Source organism: Grampus griseus, assembly GCF_964374135.1.
Source record: "Grampus griseus genome assembly, chromosome: 4".
In the NCBI taxonomy this organism is placed as follows: Eukaryota; Metazoa; Chordata; class Mammalia; order Artiodactyla; family Delphinidae; genus Grampus; species Grampus griseus.
Genome location: NC_138997.1, coordinates 25,462,541 through 25,479,879, shown reverse-complemented (window position 1 = coordinate 25,479,879; position 17,339 = coordinate 25,462,541). Strand labels below are relative to the sequence as shown.

At 43.4% G+C, this 17,339-nt stretch overlaps 1 pseudogene across 1 annotated transcript; it reads left to right on the top strand.

Moving 5' to 3' along the window:
* The first annotated feature begins 4,171 nt into the window (after positions 1–4,171).
* On the top strand, positions 4,172–5,409 carry LOC309821824 (DNA primase small subunit-like; annotated as a pseudogene). The gene has a single exon. The product of its transcript is annotated as a DNA primase small subunit-like (transcript).
* Positions 5,410–17,339: the final 11,930 nt, after the last annotated feature.

The following is a 17,339-nucleotide window of genomic DNA, read 5'->3' as shown; positions in this document are numbered from 1 at the left end:
GCCCTTTCTCAGGACTTCCTATTATGTGAGTACAATAAACATTTCTTATTATTAAAACTGTCAAAGTTGACTTCAGAGACAGTGGTCACTTGAGTATATGACCACTCAAAACTGTAACCTATAAGAATTGGGGGATTTAAAAGGAGCTTTGTATGGATAACATGCCCAGACTAAGGACCCTACAAGGGCTGTAGTCCGCGGGTGTAAATAAACTGAATGTCTGGAAATACCCAGGTTAGCTGCAAATAAATATGCAAAAAAATTCTGAACATATAGAACATGTTCAAATGTCTTATTACTTTGATAAGCACCACCTCTGCTTTCCATGCCCAGAAGGGTGGCTACAATGGACTGGAGCAGAGCTCCCAGCACCTTGAGGAACCTCAGATCTCTCATCTCTATACAAATTCTTGCAGGTTCCTAGGTCTGCTGAGTATCTTTTTAAAGCCTTGCTCTACCTCTGTACTCTCATACTTACAGCTCAGTAAACAGTGTTATCGCTTACTTCAATAAGTGGGCTTATCGAGCATTTGAAGGATAACTGAAGGTTTGAGTCTCTACCCATCCCGGCAACAGCAAAGGGGGAGTTAATTAAAAGCTTAACTAATTTTCCTCACCCACATGGCCTTTTCTTGTGGCCTGGCTCCCAGCCAAGTCCTGAAGGGAAGCCAAAGCTGCCAAAGCCAGCTCCCCAGCTGCTGGGAAATGTGAGGTTCAGATTATTACATAGTGGCCAGATTACTATATGTTAAAAGCAAATAAAAAATCGATTTTTAATAGATAACTGACGCTTACTGACATGTTATCATTTTCTTAAGTTTATTAGCAGTATGAGGTTCTCATCACGCAAAACCACCACTCTTCACATCCACAATTGTTAAAGCATGCAGTGGCTGTTTCTCGCCCCAAAACATTTTCCCCAGATATTGAACTGACATGTTTTGCAAATAATAAAGGTGAAACCATCTTTGAAGCAGTAGCACAGAAAATACAATCATACAGCTCCACAAAGAGAGTAAAAGAGAAACTTTGCCCAGTTGGCGACGTAATAAATTTCTCAAAACTGTGTTGATTCTAAAAATAAAACCATTTTAACATTTTTGTAAAATAAAGAAAGGAAAATCTTTTCTAGTTCTAATATTCTGCTTTCTAGAAACCAAAAGAAATGATCGATTCTCATTAAAGGGATAGGGGATGGAGTATTGTTTTCGCTGAGCCAAGAATGTTTACAGAAAATGTGGATAAACCTAAAATTCTTGAGCAAATATATGTATCAAAAAGCATGTTAAGGACTTCCCTGGTGGCGCAGTGGTTAAGAATCCACCTACCAATGCAGGGGACACAGATTCGAGCCCGGATCCGGGAAGATCCCACATGCCGTGGAGCAACTAAGCCCATGCACCACAACTACTGAGCCTGTGCTCTAGAGCCCATGAGCCACAACTACTGAGCCCGTGCGCCACAACTACTGAAGGCCGCACGCCTAGAGCCCATGCTCCACAACAAGAGAAGCCACCGTAGTGAGAAGCCCGCGCACTGCAACCAAGAGTAGCCCCCGCTCGCTGCAACTAGAGAGAGCACGCGCAGCAAAGAAGACCCAACACAGCCAAAATAAAATTAATTAGTTAATTATTTTTTTAAAAAAAGTATGTTAGTTGAAATGGTAAAGGCATACAAAGTTCAATGGCAAAACAGAATCTTTCCTTGAACCTCCATGACAGCTATCTCATTTCTCCACTTGACCTTAGCAAATAATTATAGTTTCACATAAGCCAAAATAGGCTCCAAAGAAAGGAAATTCTTCATCCTACCTGTGTCACTTCAGGGTGTGTGCTGCAGGGGTGAAGGGAAGAGTGGGTTGGTATAAACCGCTGTCTGATAAAATGTAAATTGCTGCTCCAGCTTCCCTCCTGCCAGAGCACGTGGGACTTGACTCCACGGCTCTCACCATTTGCTCATCATCTTCTTCAGGTGTCTCTCTCCCCACAGATCCATGAACTTTTCAAAGATAAAATATGTCTTTTATCCCCAGCATCTTTCAAAATACCTGAAACTCAAAGTTTGTTAAAGTAATGATTTCAATGTTCAATTTACTCATTAATATAGTAATTCCAGGAATCTTGGTTTAAAAAATCATATAAAGGGGAAAACAAGGTCTCATATCTCACTCAAACAATAAATTTAATAGCAGAATTCCCTAAATGACAAGTACTTCCATAATACACCTATAACCACAGGTTCATATATAAAGCCCAAGAAGTGTAAAGGAAACTAGAGAAAAATACTCTGTTCATTTCCTTTCTATGCGTCTGTTAATGGAATCATATTTTGAACTACCTTCATTCTCTACACGTTGAACTCCTGCCTACCTGGAACATCAGATACGTGTGTCTCATTCCCTGGTTATCGACCTCCTAGATACCAGACATTTGTTTCTGATACCTGGTTCTACACTATAACCATTTAGGATAGCATAGAATGTGAATTATTTCATCTTCAATTTTCTCAAGAAACATAAGATGAATTTCCACCTAAAATACTAGTTTTAAAAAAATACATTTTATGTGATTAATACAAAAACCTGATTATTGAAACTAGAAATGACTTTCTCAGCATATCAAATTATCTCTTTTATCCTTTTCAAGATTATCCTGGAGACAATAGATAAGCATCTTCAAATACTGTATACATCAATAGTATTAACAAATAATTCCCTGAGGTAGTATATAACGATTATTATTTTCTTCATTTTATAGATAAAGCAATTGAGAGAGACAAGATTATTTTCCCAACTTCTCAAAAAACTAGAAAATGTAACATTAACACACCAAACCCTCTGGTTATCACGGATCCTATTCACCTCCCTCCAAAAAGGATTTGAAGTTATACACCGTCAATGGAAAGAAAGAGAACTAATGTTTTCTGAGTACCTAAAATGTGCTGAACGCTGTGCTAATAACCAGATAATAATTAAAACAATGAAGAAAATAGTGTTGGTCTCATTTTACACATGAGAAGACTAAGACACAGGGGGTGTTTCTTCCAGGATCACATGGCTAGGAAGTATTACCATCCAAATTTGTTCATAATTTGAACCCAGGTCTTTCCAACACCAAGGCTGATACCATTTCCTCTATAGTATTCTAACATAGGTATAATTAAACCAGAAGCACATAATCCCAAATGAATAAACAAATAAATAAATAAAAGACAAACCGTGAAAAAAGCAAGCTATAAAAGGCTGGAGAAAGAGAAGATAAATACATATTCCCAAAATACACATATTGAAAAAAACCTATTGCATTTTAACCCAAATCTTAGGTCTGCATTGTGATCCAAGGCAAAGAGGGAAATCAGAGGGGTAGCAGCTCTTATTTATGTAATAAAAAGAAGACTGTCAGTCTATCAAGAAGGAGAAACAGCTTACAAGTTCTAAGAGGGATTTCTTATGTATGTCACAAACTGGACCTCATACAGTAGAATCCATTTTCTCCCTAGCAGTTATCCAAAGATCCGGAGGTGTCATTCACATAGCTGTTTCTTCACAGATCCACTTCCGTAACCAGGTACAGGCAAACCAAAAATAAGGTGCTGATAGCACAATTGAAGAAAAACAATAATGTCCCCATACAAAGCTCTAACTTCCTCAGATCATTCGATCTGAGTCTTTCTCTCTCATCCCACATTTATTAACAAAACACCTTTCTGATAACAAGTAAGAATGGGCCTGCTGCCTCTGCCAGAACTACTGGTCATTCTTTAAGTCATTTAGCCCGTCAATCAATCAGTCAGTCAACAAATATTTATTGAGTGCCCATCATGTTCCAAGTACTGTGCTCGGTACAAGTGAGCTCGACAGATCTTGTCCACTTTGAGGAAGTTGACTCTTTCGTGGAGGAAACAGTTTATCTAGTCACTCAAATACTTATATTCAAACTCCAGTACTTGTTACAAAGACATTACAAAGTGCCAGGAGAATAAAGCAGAAACTTACACACCATTGTAAAGCAATTATACTCCAATAAAGATGTTAAATAAATAAATAAATAAAATGAAAAATAAATAAATAAAGTGCTATGAGAGCCAGTAATAGGGACATGATCTAGCTTAGAGCAGAGGCAGGGAACAGGTGTAAGAAATGCATCCCTCCCTGAGTTGAGTTCCGTGCTCCATGAAGGCATTTTACCTCACCCAGCTGCCCGAGCTGCTTAAACTTTATTACCAGAAGCTCTTTCCCTAAGCCCAGTACTGTCACTGGCTCAACTATGGCAGGGTGGTAAAGAATTACTTTCAACATCATGAGTTTTCATTCACATTGAAAGGTGATATTTACATTCATTACCAATCCTTCAACAACCAGAGTGATCTGGAAAAGGAGATGCAGAAAATGAATCCATACAAGATTGATATAGGCTTAGTATAGTCCCACAGACCAAATCAACACAATACAGTGCATCTGGGAGCTTTCCGGGCTCAGGAAAAAGAACTGGTGTTTGACATTGACATGACAGACTATGACGATGTGAGGAGACATTGTAGTTGTGCAGACATGTGTTCTAAGTGCTGGACCCTCATGATGATGGCCACACACATCATCAACCGAGCATTGAAGGAGGACTTTGGATTTAAACATCATCTCTGGGTATATTCTGGAAGGAGAGATGTTCATTTTTGGGTCTGTGATGAATCAGTTAGAAAACTGTCCTCTGCAGTACGTTCTGGGATATTTGAATATTTGAATCTTGTAAAGGGTGGTCAGGACGTTAAAAAGAAAGTTCATCTAAGTAACAAAAATTCACCCTTTTGTCAGAAAATCTATAAACATAATGAAAAATACTTTGAAGAATATGCTTTGGTTGATTAAGATATTCTTGAGAATAAAGAAAGCTGGGATAAGATTTTAACCCTTGTTCCTGAAACAATGCATGATGAACTTCAACATAGCTTCCAAAAGCATCACAATTCACTTCAGCATTGGGGGCATTTGAAGAAAGCAGCCAGCAGGTATCAGAATAACAGCAAAAATGACCCTGGCTTGAGTGGGAGATCATGCTCCAGTACTGTTTTCCACAACTGGATAGCAATGTTAGCAAAGGAATCAATCCTTTATTGAAGAGCCCTTTCAGTGTTCATCCTAAAACAGGTTGCAGTTCTGTGCCTATTGATTTACAGAAAGTGGATCAGTTTGATCCATTTACTGTCCCAATCGTAAGTTCCATTTGCCATGAATTGGATGCTAATTCCACTAATGAAGAAGAAAAAGAGAATGGGGCTGAAACTGATATCAAACATAGAACCAGAGATTATAAGAAGACCAGTCTAGCTCCTTTTGTAGAAGTTTTTGAGCAGTTTCTTGAAAACCTGGATAAATCTCGAAAAGGAGAACTTCTCAAGAAGAGTGATTTATAAAAAGACTTCTGAAAATAACTACTCCCTTTATACCAATGTGGCTATCTTCTACCTTGAACCAAGAATCAAATACTTCAAGAGCCATTTAACAAATATAGCAGAACTAAAAGAAAAGAAAAGAAAAGAAAAATGCATCCCTGAAAAATGACATATGAGCTGAGATCTGACTTGTTTGCTGATTAGTCATCGTGTGTACAGTGTTACCTTAGAGACCAAGAATTAAGTATACAAAGAAGCCTAACATTCACAACTCTGAAGAAGTTTAAATTCAATTACACAGAACAGACAGGTACACATGAGAAGTTTAATACAAGAAAGCATTAGAAAGGCATCAAATATGTGGCACAAATAAGTGATAAAAGGCAAAGGGACTGATGAATCATTAGGGGCTGGTGTAACCCAGAAAGAGTTCTCAGAGAAGGCAGGACAGGATGTAGACCCTACAACAATGGTTTTCAAATGTTTTTGACTAAAACACACAATAAGAAATACATTTCACTGAGTCACTTTGCTGTTCAGTAGAAATTAACACTGTAAATCGACTATACTTCAATCAAAGTTTTTAAAAATAAAAAATTGAAAAATACACATTTTACACTATGGCACAATATAAACATACAGATATAAATAAAAGTAAAACAAGTTTCATGAAACAAAGCTTGATCTCACAAAATGAGATCCAATTGATTGTTTCTATGCTATTTCATTCTCTTAAATTTTTCTTTATGCTGGTCAAATTCCACTAAATTAAGTTCATTACCCACTAATGAGTCACAACCTAACACTGGAAATTTCTATAACAGAAAATATTTCTGCACACAGTAAAGGTCCTTCATGAAATAAAAGGAAACCCAAAAGTAATTCTCACCTCTTACAAAAGTGATCCAAGCCCCCATGACCTCTAGTTCTTCCCACCATTCCTTCTGCTTCTCCTCATTTCCAGTTGCATAGCTACCTTAGCAATAAAAAATCCACACCCAGAACGTGGCTACATCACATATTTACATGATAACCTACCACCTTCTAGCACCAGCCTGATTCTTAGTCGGAATGTATGAAGCTTCTTCACCGGAGCATAAGTGAAGGTTGCTATCAGAGGACTAGATCAAGATTTCAGATCAGACCTAGGTTTTAGGTCCTGAGGCTACACATAAACAGAGGGAATTTATCCATTAGTCCCATATGTTTCTTCATGAGCATTAGTTTTCGACCCAATTCAGTTTTCCAAGGTCAGACTTTAAAAAATTGATCAGACTTCCAGTTACTAAAGAAAGAAAAATATATATCATGCAAAGCAGGCTACCAATTTTCCACAAATTTATGGTGATCCCTCATCAATACCCACCGATGTTGATAAACTTTTCATCTGGGAAGGAGCTCTCATTCTTTAGTCATGCCTAACTGAAATACTCACTTTCATCAAGTATAGACTTAACAAAAGCCTCCAAAAATTTGCCCTCTAGATTTGACCTAAGAGCCTAAGAGGGATAGCGCTCATCATCACCAGCTTCATCAATAGTTCACAGACATTCCTCAGTGTTTTCTTTTTTAAGGAAGAGATAGTAGTTTAAAAATAAAATGTTAACTCAAAACAATATAATAATCAGTCTGAATCAGGCAGGAATCAGGTTCAGAAAGGCATCCATTGCATTTATTGATACAAATGATGAAAATATATTTATTGAGCAGGTATTAAAAATTAAAACCCAAATTAATAAATATACATTTCTCATTTTGCCCGACCAGTTACAAGCCTCCTTTAAAAATCTGGAAGAATGGTCATCTTAGTCTGCTGATAGGCATAACTAATGTTAACAATCTGGGAAGGAACAGGGGACAGCTGACATATATGTCACTGTGTTTCATACGCACCTGCTAACCTACCCCAGTACCAACATTACCAAGGGAGATTGGAGCTGCCTCCTGGCCAATTTGGCAGACTCAGGAGTTTTTTGTTTGTTTGATGTGTGTGTGTGTGTGTGTGTGTGTGTAATCTGAAGAATACTGATGGCATTTAACGCCTAAAGCTAAACAGGAAGGTGAGGATGAATGCTCACTTATGTCTACTCTTAACCAATGCCACTCCAAAGGGCAGCAGTGTCCCTAGAATTGTCATTTTCCTTAAAATGAATCTTCATACCCGCATAGGCCCTAATTTTAGGGCTAAGCCTCCTCTAAGAATGAATAAGAGGTCTTTCTGTAAAGCAGATCCCGAAAGTTATCTGTGAGGTTTCAGTGACTAAACGACCTGTTAATGAGATTTGGATGAGATCTGATTATTCTTCCTTCTTTAACGCCAAAGATAGTGGTTAAGTAGGATTTACATTTTTAAACTTCCATATAACAAGCTGGGACCAGGCTGCTTCGGTCTATTTAAATTATTGCGAAGGAATGAAATGCATTCACTTACTAATTACTGTATTTGCTCTCCTACGCGTCTCGCTGTTGACAGGTCAGGGGTGGGAAAGGCAAACTGCTGCTACATCCTCCTAATCAAAAGGCAAGGTGAGCTGCTTTTCTCCGGTTCTTCGTGGAGTAATTTGTACATTTACATCAGGAAGGGCTGGCTTCTGCCAGGGGTGGCCTTGGGAATCCAAGGAAGCCCTATAATGCACTTCCAGGGTGGGAGTCACCGGAGGAAAAGGGCCTTGGAGACCCCGGCGCGCAGTTGGGCCGCTTCCAGGGTATCGGGCCGCAGCCCTATGGCCAGCTAGACGCCTGGGCGGGCCTGGCTTCCTCCGCCAAAGCGGGCGGTGAAGGCACCTCCCGGGCCTCTTCGCTCAGGTTTGGGAGAAAAGGCGACAAAGGCCCGAGGGCAGCCGGCCCGATGGGAGGAACGAAGCGGCTGCGGCGCTCAGCCACCGCGCCCGAGGTCCCCGGCTGGGCGCAGGCGGGGGCGCTGCAGGGAGGCGCGGGCTGCGCGACCTGCCAGTCCTGGCGGCCAGGGAGGGACCCCGGGAAGGCCCTGGTACCCGACTGGCGCCCGCCTCGCGGCCGATCGGTGGGTGAGCCTGTGGCTCCCGAGGCGCGAGACGCCCCCCGCGCGGCCGTAACCCGGCAGCCGCGCTGCGCCTCCCGAGTGCAATTTGACCGGTGTGTCCCCGGTCGGTCGCCTAAGGCCACGGCTGGGAGGACAGCGAGGCCGAAAGAGAAAAAGGGAATGGGGTGGGGGAGGGGATCGGGAGCGAGGAAGCGGTGTCATTTACACCAACTGGGCTCTTTCCTGACCCAGCCGCTCATCTGTCACCGCTGTCTCATTCCTGTTATTTACATCTGTCTTTAGCATTCTAATTACTCGCTTTATTACTTTAGCCTGAAGGAATCCTGTAAAAAACAACGGAGATGAGGATCCTACCACACAATAAAACTGCCCAAAATCCCCACTGCACATTACACAGAGCACTTGAGAATATTTGTGCTGTTATATGACCTCAATATGTCCTTAGATTGATCCTATTATATCTTTCTCCCTTCTCTTTCTCCGTGTGTACGCAATGAACTCTTTTAAGGTGTGGAGTGTAAGAATAAACTGTTTAACAAATGATGAAAACAAGATTAGTCTTGGAAGAGGAGGTAAAGGGGGGAGATGGGTCTTCTCTAAAAAGACTTTGAGGTATTTGAACCAACCCCATCTGGGTCCAGTTCCTAAACTCTTGGTTTTATTTTTTACTTAATCTGATAAAAGTAGAGCTATCTTCACACACAAGTTAAGGCTGAAAGAACCTTGGAAATTTGGAGGAGAGAATAAAATGCCTAATGTCTTTCATTATCTTGCATTCATCTGAGTTCCCAGAAGGTCTCAGGAGGGGAAGTGAATTTAGAGTAGTGATAAGAAGTGGGGTTAAAAAATCATGGTGGTTGGAATGCTTTTCTTTTAATGTGAGATTTAGACTGGGGTGCAATATCTTACAGACCCCTGATAGCAAGGTTCACAGATACACTCAGTACTTGAATCCAAAGGGGGCTGATCTAACCTACCAGAAAATTCAGGACAAAATGCAGTTTTCTGTTGTTTATTCCTTCTAGTGGAATTATCGTTGCACTCACTTGCAATTTTCTGGCTGTACTAATGTTTTTCTTTATTGTGTTACACTAACATGATCTACTCCAGAAAAAAAAAATGAAAAATATATAGATTTTCAGATAAATAACTGAGGTAATTTATTGGCCTCTATGCTCTTCTGATGGTGTGGTTGATAGATAATGTAATAATATGTACATAATTAAGCGGGTTTACTATACCTCCGTCAAAATAGGTTCAGGGGCAGTAGCTCTGTCTTTAGACCTATGGTTTTCTTAATGGATATTTATAAACAACTAGGCACTAAGTGAGGGATGGAGGTATGAAGAAACAAAAGAAAAGAAAACTGGCAAATTCTCTTATAAAGGATTTTAGATTAGAGCCCATTTTTTTCATAATCCCCATCCCAAACCTCATAAGGTTCAGTGCATAATGAGAAAAAAAAAAAAAAAAAAAAGAAACATTGAAGACAAACATACTCCTTCCCAGAGAAATGAATGACTTACACCTAGGTCAAGGAGCCGGGGGTGGGGGTGGGGGCTTCAAAAACACCTTTACAGGATCCAGAAATCTTCCATCAAGGAAGCATGAAGGCTTCTGGGAAATCATTAATAGCGAACTTGGCCACCATATGCCCCCTTGCCCCGGCTTCTGGAGGTTGCCCATTCAAGGCATGGTGTACTTGCTCTTCCAAACTCATCTAAATTACATCAATAACAGAGCGCACTCTTTAATGAGCTCTCAACTTTAAAGACTTGAAAGATATTAACAAGCCGCTTGACAAATGGTGCTTAGAAGCACATTAAAGACGCTGCTAATGGAGCGCATAATGACGGCTAATTTTCGATCAGATATAAATTAGAGCCCCAACAGTTATTTGCCTTAAGGACTTTATGTAAATGATTCTGTTCTGTATAAACTGAAAAGCGAAGAGAGCCCTGCCATTTTGGCAATCCTTGTGGATATGATTAATAGATCTGCAACAGAACTGGGCAGAGACAACTGATGGCATTTCCATCTAAAAGTCAATGTGTTTAGGTAGTAAATATGATAGCTTCTAGAGTCAATGTGTGCTTCTTCTTCAACTGAAAGAGTAAAAGACGTCCTTGGCATCTCCTCCACGTGGTTAAAGAGGTTCACAAAAGAAGAGCATCCAGGCTCATCTCCCTAGACCTGCACCTCACACCCACCGAGATACCCAGAACAGCCACAACTTCCTCCTTCACTGGGACCCAAATCTGCGTTATATGCTCCCTAAACACACATCCCCGCATCATCTTCAAAGACACCGTCAACTTTACTGGGATCTGCGCTCTATTGATCAATTTTTAGAATCCTTTCACTGTGAAATTGCTTGAGCTCTCATTCCTAGCTTTGCACACAATTCAGGTTCTCTAAGACAGTGCTGCGAAGAGGAAGGGATTGGGAGAGGAAAGTGAAGAGGGGGAGAAGGGGGAAAATGATGACAGTAATGGTGAGGCGGGAAGAAGGGGAGTGGAAAAGAATGTGAGAGCAGGAGTTCAGAAAGGAAAGACTGGAGGAACTCTAATACCTACCTAATTTAAAGTGGAGGAGACATCCGTAGCTTTGCTTTTTCTTTCTTTCTTTCTTTCTTTTTTTTTTTCCTTCTGTGCTTTCCACATTTTAAGAGTTAAGTCTCAAGCCATCAGAGTGCATAAAAGGGTTTGGGGACTGATTCTTCAAGTTGGTTTCCTTCCAGCCTATTCCTGCTCTGGTGGCTCATGGGAAGCTTGGAAGAGGAGTTACCCTAAGACTGTGTTACCTGTGTCCAGTTTCTGCTTTATCACGTCTACTTGGCATCAGCCGGGGTGATTGCCATGTTTAACGCTGGGATTGCTTAGAGCTATTTCTGGCTGCAGTTTCAGAGATAACATCCTTTCCTGAACAAGGGGAAAGAGTTTGCGTAAGAGTGAATTTGCATAACCTGAAAACCCAGCAGACTCTAACTTGTCAATGACCTGTTTATTATGAATTACAAACAAACAAAACCTCAGCCTTTCTGCTGCAGGAAATTCAAGCATTACTGCATCTCAGGGCAGTTTTCCCTGCCTTACACACACAATATAAATATGGATTTGGGGGGAGGGGGTCGGTTTTTCATAAGCAATTCGTGGGCAGTGTTAAAGTTAATACAGAAATCCTGCCTCAATAAGGGAGCTATTTCTACCAGTGACACCAGCTTCTAAGATTTCCTCATCCAAGCCATCTGAGAGCTAAGAGTAATGAGAAGAGCACAGGGAAGAGGAAAATGGAAGGGTGAGGGGTTGAGCATTAAAGAGATTTCTCCTAGACTGATTAAATCATTTTATCTTGCAGTAACTGATACCTAATAGCCAGGAGTTAAATGGTGGAGAGTAAGATGCTTCTTACCATCATTACTGAGTTATGAAGTAGTTTTAAATTGGGGTACAATAAATACGATTGCTCTCATCTTCCATTAATCTGTCTACTCTTCCCTCTAACCCTCCTCCCCAATCACACACACTTCTAGGGCTAACAGGACATGCGGGAAACATCTGGACATTTCTTCTACCCACCAGTGTAAGATTCTGCAGCAATGGGAGCAAGAGCAGACTCAGCTTCCATTTCATCTGACAGCAACATCCAGCTCCCGTCTGTTTTCCACTGGCTGTTGGATGCTCTGTGTGATGGCAGAATTGGATGGTAAAAACTAACTTGGGAAAAAAAAAAAAAAACTAACTTGGAAAACTAAAACTTAGAATTATGTGAATAGCAAAATTAATCACAAAACTACAGAATTCTGATCTCACTGGGTCGGGAGAGGGAAAAGTGGCTGAGCTTTTCAGAATGCCAAGCGATGTTTGACACATTACAGCTTAGAGAGCTGGATTTGCTTCTTCTTCCACTTTTTCCTCCTGCCCAGAGTGGATAAATCACGTCACCTTTAGGGAATTTCGTGATTTTATTTACAGTGAATGAACTCATATTCTCAAGATTAATTCCCAGCTATGCAGGTACTTCCACTCCTCCTGGGGACACATAGCGGATACCTGACCAAATGGGGCCGCTCTGGTTCCCTGTGATGTGCCCTTTCTATTTTATTATAGCTCTCTTTTCTCTTTTGGGCATCTACACTATCTAAGATAAGGAGACGGCAGATGTGATCACTCTGCATGTCTTCCTCTCCCCGGGGAAAAGTAGAGATCATCTCCTATTAACCACCCATCTCCCCCCATACTCCCTCTTTTTCTTTGTTCACCTTCCAAACTCTGGGTGAATCCCAGGGGGGATAAAAATAAGTCTTACTGAAAAAGAAAGCAGCATGAGGGGGAAAGAAATCAATGAAATGATTTAGGAAATGGAAGAATGGGCCCCCTCTGACAATACTGTAATTAAAAGCTCTCAGGGCTCCAAAGTGAAAAGTTGATGAAACAAAAGTGCAAGTTGCCAACTGATTCTTATCTAACCCATTTAGGACCATTTCGCGGAAGTCAGAGACTTAATTTAGGGACGTGAACTCCACGTCCTCAGAAACGACTTTCCTCTCAAAAGGAATCAGAAATCCTAGCTGGGCATCCAGGGTCTGGGTCCTCTTCCCCACTCACCACCCACCCCTAATCCCACCCCAAAGACCAAAGACTCTGGAGAAAGAGGAGAAAGCGGTTGCCCTCATTCTGGCTCCAGGTGAAGACGTGAGTGGCATTGTTAATTAGAACCTCGAAGATGGTGCCAAAATGACACTTACAACTGGTGAGCCAGGCCACGCTCTCTGCAAGCCACGCTGAAGTCCGGGAGAGCCCAGAGCCTGAGGCACTGAATCCTGATTTCGCAGGGAACCCTTCATCTAATTCTGGTTCCTCACCCCCGCTGAGCCCAGACACAGGCCCTGTCCTCACGCCCATCCAGGGAGTCACAGACCGCTTCCCTCTCGGAGCCAGAGGAGCTGCCCCAAAGACACCATGTTTGAGCTCCGCGTAAAGGCAGGATGGGTAGGAAGTACACCTGTGGCAAACAGAAGGTCAGAGCCTGTCGGTGCACCAAGAAGAGGCACGCACGGAGTCTGGAGCACCTTCCCAGGTGAATCGCGTGTCTTGGATAGACTAAGAAGGAGAGATTTTGAGTGAGTTTGAAAAGTTTCACCAAGGCATGCGGGCCCCAGGGAATGGCTCTGAGTGAACCTGTGTGTTGGTGTGTGAACGTCCAGCTACATGTGTGTTACTGGATGACAAGCAGTGAGGAAAATGCCCGCGTTGCAGTAGGGGATCTCCACTTCTCTTCCAGTCTGTGGCTTCAGGCCAAGCCTGCGGAGGCTCGGTGTACTCTGGCCAGAGGTGTGCCTCCCCCGCGCTGCAAAGTGATTTGGTTCACCTAGGATTGGAGCAGAAAAGATGACTATTCCGGGCAAGGGTCAGGGGCCTTCCTGTGAAATCTTCCCTTACCTATGTGGGCCCTGGACTGCTGTTGAATTTGGAGCATAAGGTGACTGCCCCCCACACACAGGATTACCGCCTTCTGCCACCTTCACCTCCAACACCTTACACAACCAGGCCAAGAACTCCCCAAGCCAAGGGCCTGCTCTGTCCCCAGAAATCAGGGAGCCTCCACTTCTTTTAACCAAAATGCACAAAGAGGCAGACTGCCATTTAGCAAAGCCCTGGGGGCCCACTGGGAAAGCCGGACACTCTGGCCCTGTGTGTATTAACCCTCCATCTCCTGGTGAGTCCACCAACCTCTGAGTCACACAGGCCTTCTGAAAATGCAGTCACTGTCCCAGCCACTTGTGCAGAGGGTGTTGATTTATGTCTTCCAATCACTTACAAACCCATCAATTACTTGTTCGATTGTTTTAAACCAAATCCTACCGATTAACAGGACGACTTTGGCATCTTACAAGTATTCCAGAAGTCAGTTGGCTTCTTTCAAAAATATTGGACGCATACTTCTCGTTTTCTTGTAGCCTCAAATTATTTAGGGAAACCTGGAAGCTAAAAGAGAACCCGCCCATCAAAAACAGCAAGAACAACAAAGACAACAAAAAACTCACCAATAGACACACATAAGACTTTGAATGTGCTCCCAAGGTCCAGAAAATGGGAGGGTTATGGGGAAAGAGGAACTAATGTGTTTATGAAAAATTATAACAAAATTTGAAGAACCACGACTCAGACCCTAGGGGAGGGTTAGGGGGCGCAACCTTCCGTTGGCTACTGCAAAGTCAGGGGATGGGGGAGGGCTCTTGCTTTCCTCCGAGTGACAGCTGGAGTAATGGCTGCAGACCCAGTGCTGGGGCGGGGGGTGGTGAGGCTGGGCGGGGGCAGTAATTACTAGCCAGGCTCACCCGCCTGCCTACTTCAGAGCGAATGCGTTCCTTTTGCGCGTCCAGCTGCGCGCTCGGCTAGCTGCTCGGCCTCGGGGCATCCTGGAGCCTGAATCGCTGGAAGAGCAGGGGTGAGTGCTAGAGAACTTTAAATCGAGGTTCCGAAAAAGCTTCTGAAGTAGAATGTCCCCAAGGTCTCAGCCTTGCAGAGCTGTGGAGTAAAAGAAGGCTGAGCAGAGACTGCTCCGCGCCCAGCAGCCCTCCACCCCTCGGCCCGCATTAGGGACCCGGCAGACAGTGAGCGGCGGGGTCGGTGCTAAAGGGGGTAGCAGCCCGGCAAACAGTGACACATCTGATCCGGCTGCACAGGACTGAAACCTTCCCACGCGGGTGGAAGGAAAAGCGAGGCCAGGTGCCAGCCTCATCCCACCACCTCTCCTCCCGGCCCACAAAGCTCAAATCCTCAGAAGGCGCAAGCACTCCCTTGGGCCCCGAACCTGAAGTTAAGTGTACACCGAGGGCTCCGCGCTGGGGAGGGCGGAGAGGAGGGGAGAGGGGTAGGGGCTAGGTTCTCCACCACCTCCCGCCGCCTCCCTCCCGCAGGCTGGAAGCCTCACGTAGTCTGGGATTTTTTCAGAATAATTGATGGGTCCAGTTCTCCAGAGCTTTCCCGGAGAGAGAGCGGCGGACCGCGCTAGAATTTAAATAGAAGTGATTAGTAAAATGCAAGGGGGCGAGGCGCCCGGGCCTCTCGTTCTCGCAGGTTCCTGGCTGCGCGCCCGGCAAAGCGCCTGCTTCCCGCAGGCTCTGGGGGCCACGCGGGGCCAGGGCAAGCTCGTCCGGCGCAGAGGGCGGCTCTGCTCCCCACCCCCTAAAGCTGTGGACTGTAACAGTCACCCCCTCCCAATCAGTTTCTCATCAACGTGCACCCGGAACTGGAGGAGAGGGGAATTGGGGCTGGCAGGCAACCCAAGGCCGGCGGGTGTAAGTGATGGTAAGCCAGCTGGTGGGTGCAAAGATCTTGATTCCTCTGCACCGCCAGAGCCGGTCAGGCAATCACGAGAGGAAAGTCTCTCGGTCGGTGATCACTGTTCCCGCGCCCCGGTTCTCACACGCACAGTTCCCTTTCGCTACCTCTGCCCTCACCGGTAGGTCCTCGCTCCAGGCTGCCGAGCCCGAGCAGCCAGGGTCGTGGAACTCAAGGCGCCCCTTCACTTACCCAAAGCTCTAAGAAGGTCCCCTCCACAAAGAAGTGACCTAGGCTGGGGAAAGCCTTCGCCTTCCCTCTCTCTCACATCCCTATCTCATCGATTTGTTCCTGAAAAGGGGGCTGTGCATTCTTATAACGTCTACAGCCAATTAATATTGCATTAACTCTATTAAAAAACAACAACAACAAAAGCACCAGAATTCTGCACCCTATCAAAGCCATCTATTATTCACGGAAATGTAATTGGAGACCTAAGATATGTGTGTTATAGGCCAATGGAGGAAAACAGAGTCGTGACAATATTTCAGAAAGGAAGGGGATCCGAGGGTATCTAATATTTAATTTCAAGTCTGTGGTTTTCTAATTCGAGATTAAAAGCAGTCACGTCTTTGAAGCCAGACAGTTGGTATGAATGTACAGTTAAAATATTCTATTCCACAGTCCCCAGACAGAGCTCTCTGCTCGTCCCAGGCTTCATTAAATTTTTATTATCATCCCAGACTAGAGCAGGGAATGAGTGGAAAGACTGTCCGTCTAATTGCAATTGATAAAAAAAAAAAAGCTCTTAGATTTCCCCCCTCATTTTAATATATTAACAATAGTTTTCTTCATATGTCCAGTCTTTCCCAGCCCTGTGATACACACACTTTATCACAAAGATACGTTTTCCACTTTCCAACAGGCACCAGGCTTGACTGTCTTCTCTGCCCTTTGAGAAGGCCTAGGGGTGGGGTTGGAGTGGAGGGAAAAAAGGGTAGTGGAGACTGGTTTCAGAAAGTGATGCTATACGGGGGGGGGGGGAAGAAAAAAAGAAAAAAGGTGACATCAGTTCTTGAAGCATCTGGCAAAGATCAACGAGAGACAACATTTGCACTAAGCTGGTTCTTCCTGTAGCAAGATGAAAGCATATTGTTACCCAAACAAAACAAACAGATTATTAGATGAGGCTGCACTTTTCGACAGCCTTTCCACTGTGTGGGATGAAAGCAAAGAGTAATATTTTCATTTTCTTTCTTTCTTTCTCACTGCTGCCCCCAAACACACACACACACGCACACACGCACACACACACAGACACCTCAAAACGTTTGTTCTTCTTGAGCCTTCTTCATATGCTACTAATCGGACTGTCACACCAGATGCCTCTGTGTGTGTGTGAGTGTGAGTATTCAGGAAGCCTGTCTCAACAAGGGTACTTCAAAAAAAATGGAAACTGGTGTAAATATAGCGTTTCATCTCCAAGTAGAATAAAACCCACAGTTTGCTTTCTGAGCAGCTTCCTATTATCACATCGCCACTTAATTTTATTTCTATTCTCTCCAAGTTAAATAGAAAGACTGGCTCACAAGGGAGCTGCCATGTGCCTACAGACTGGGGATGTCAAGCAGAGAGACTCACTG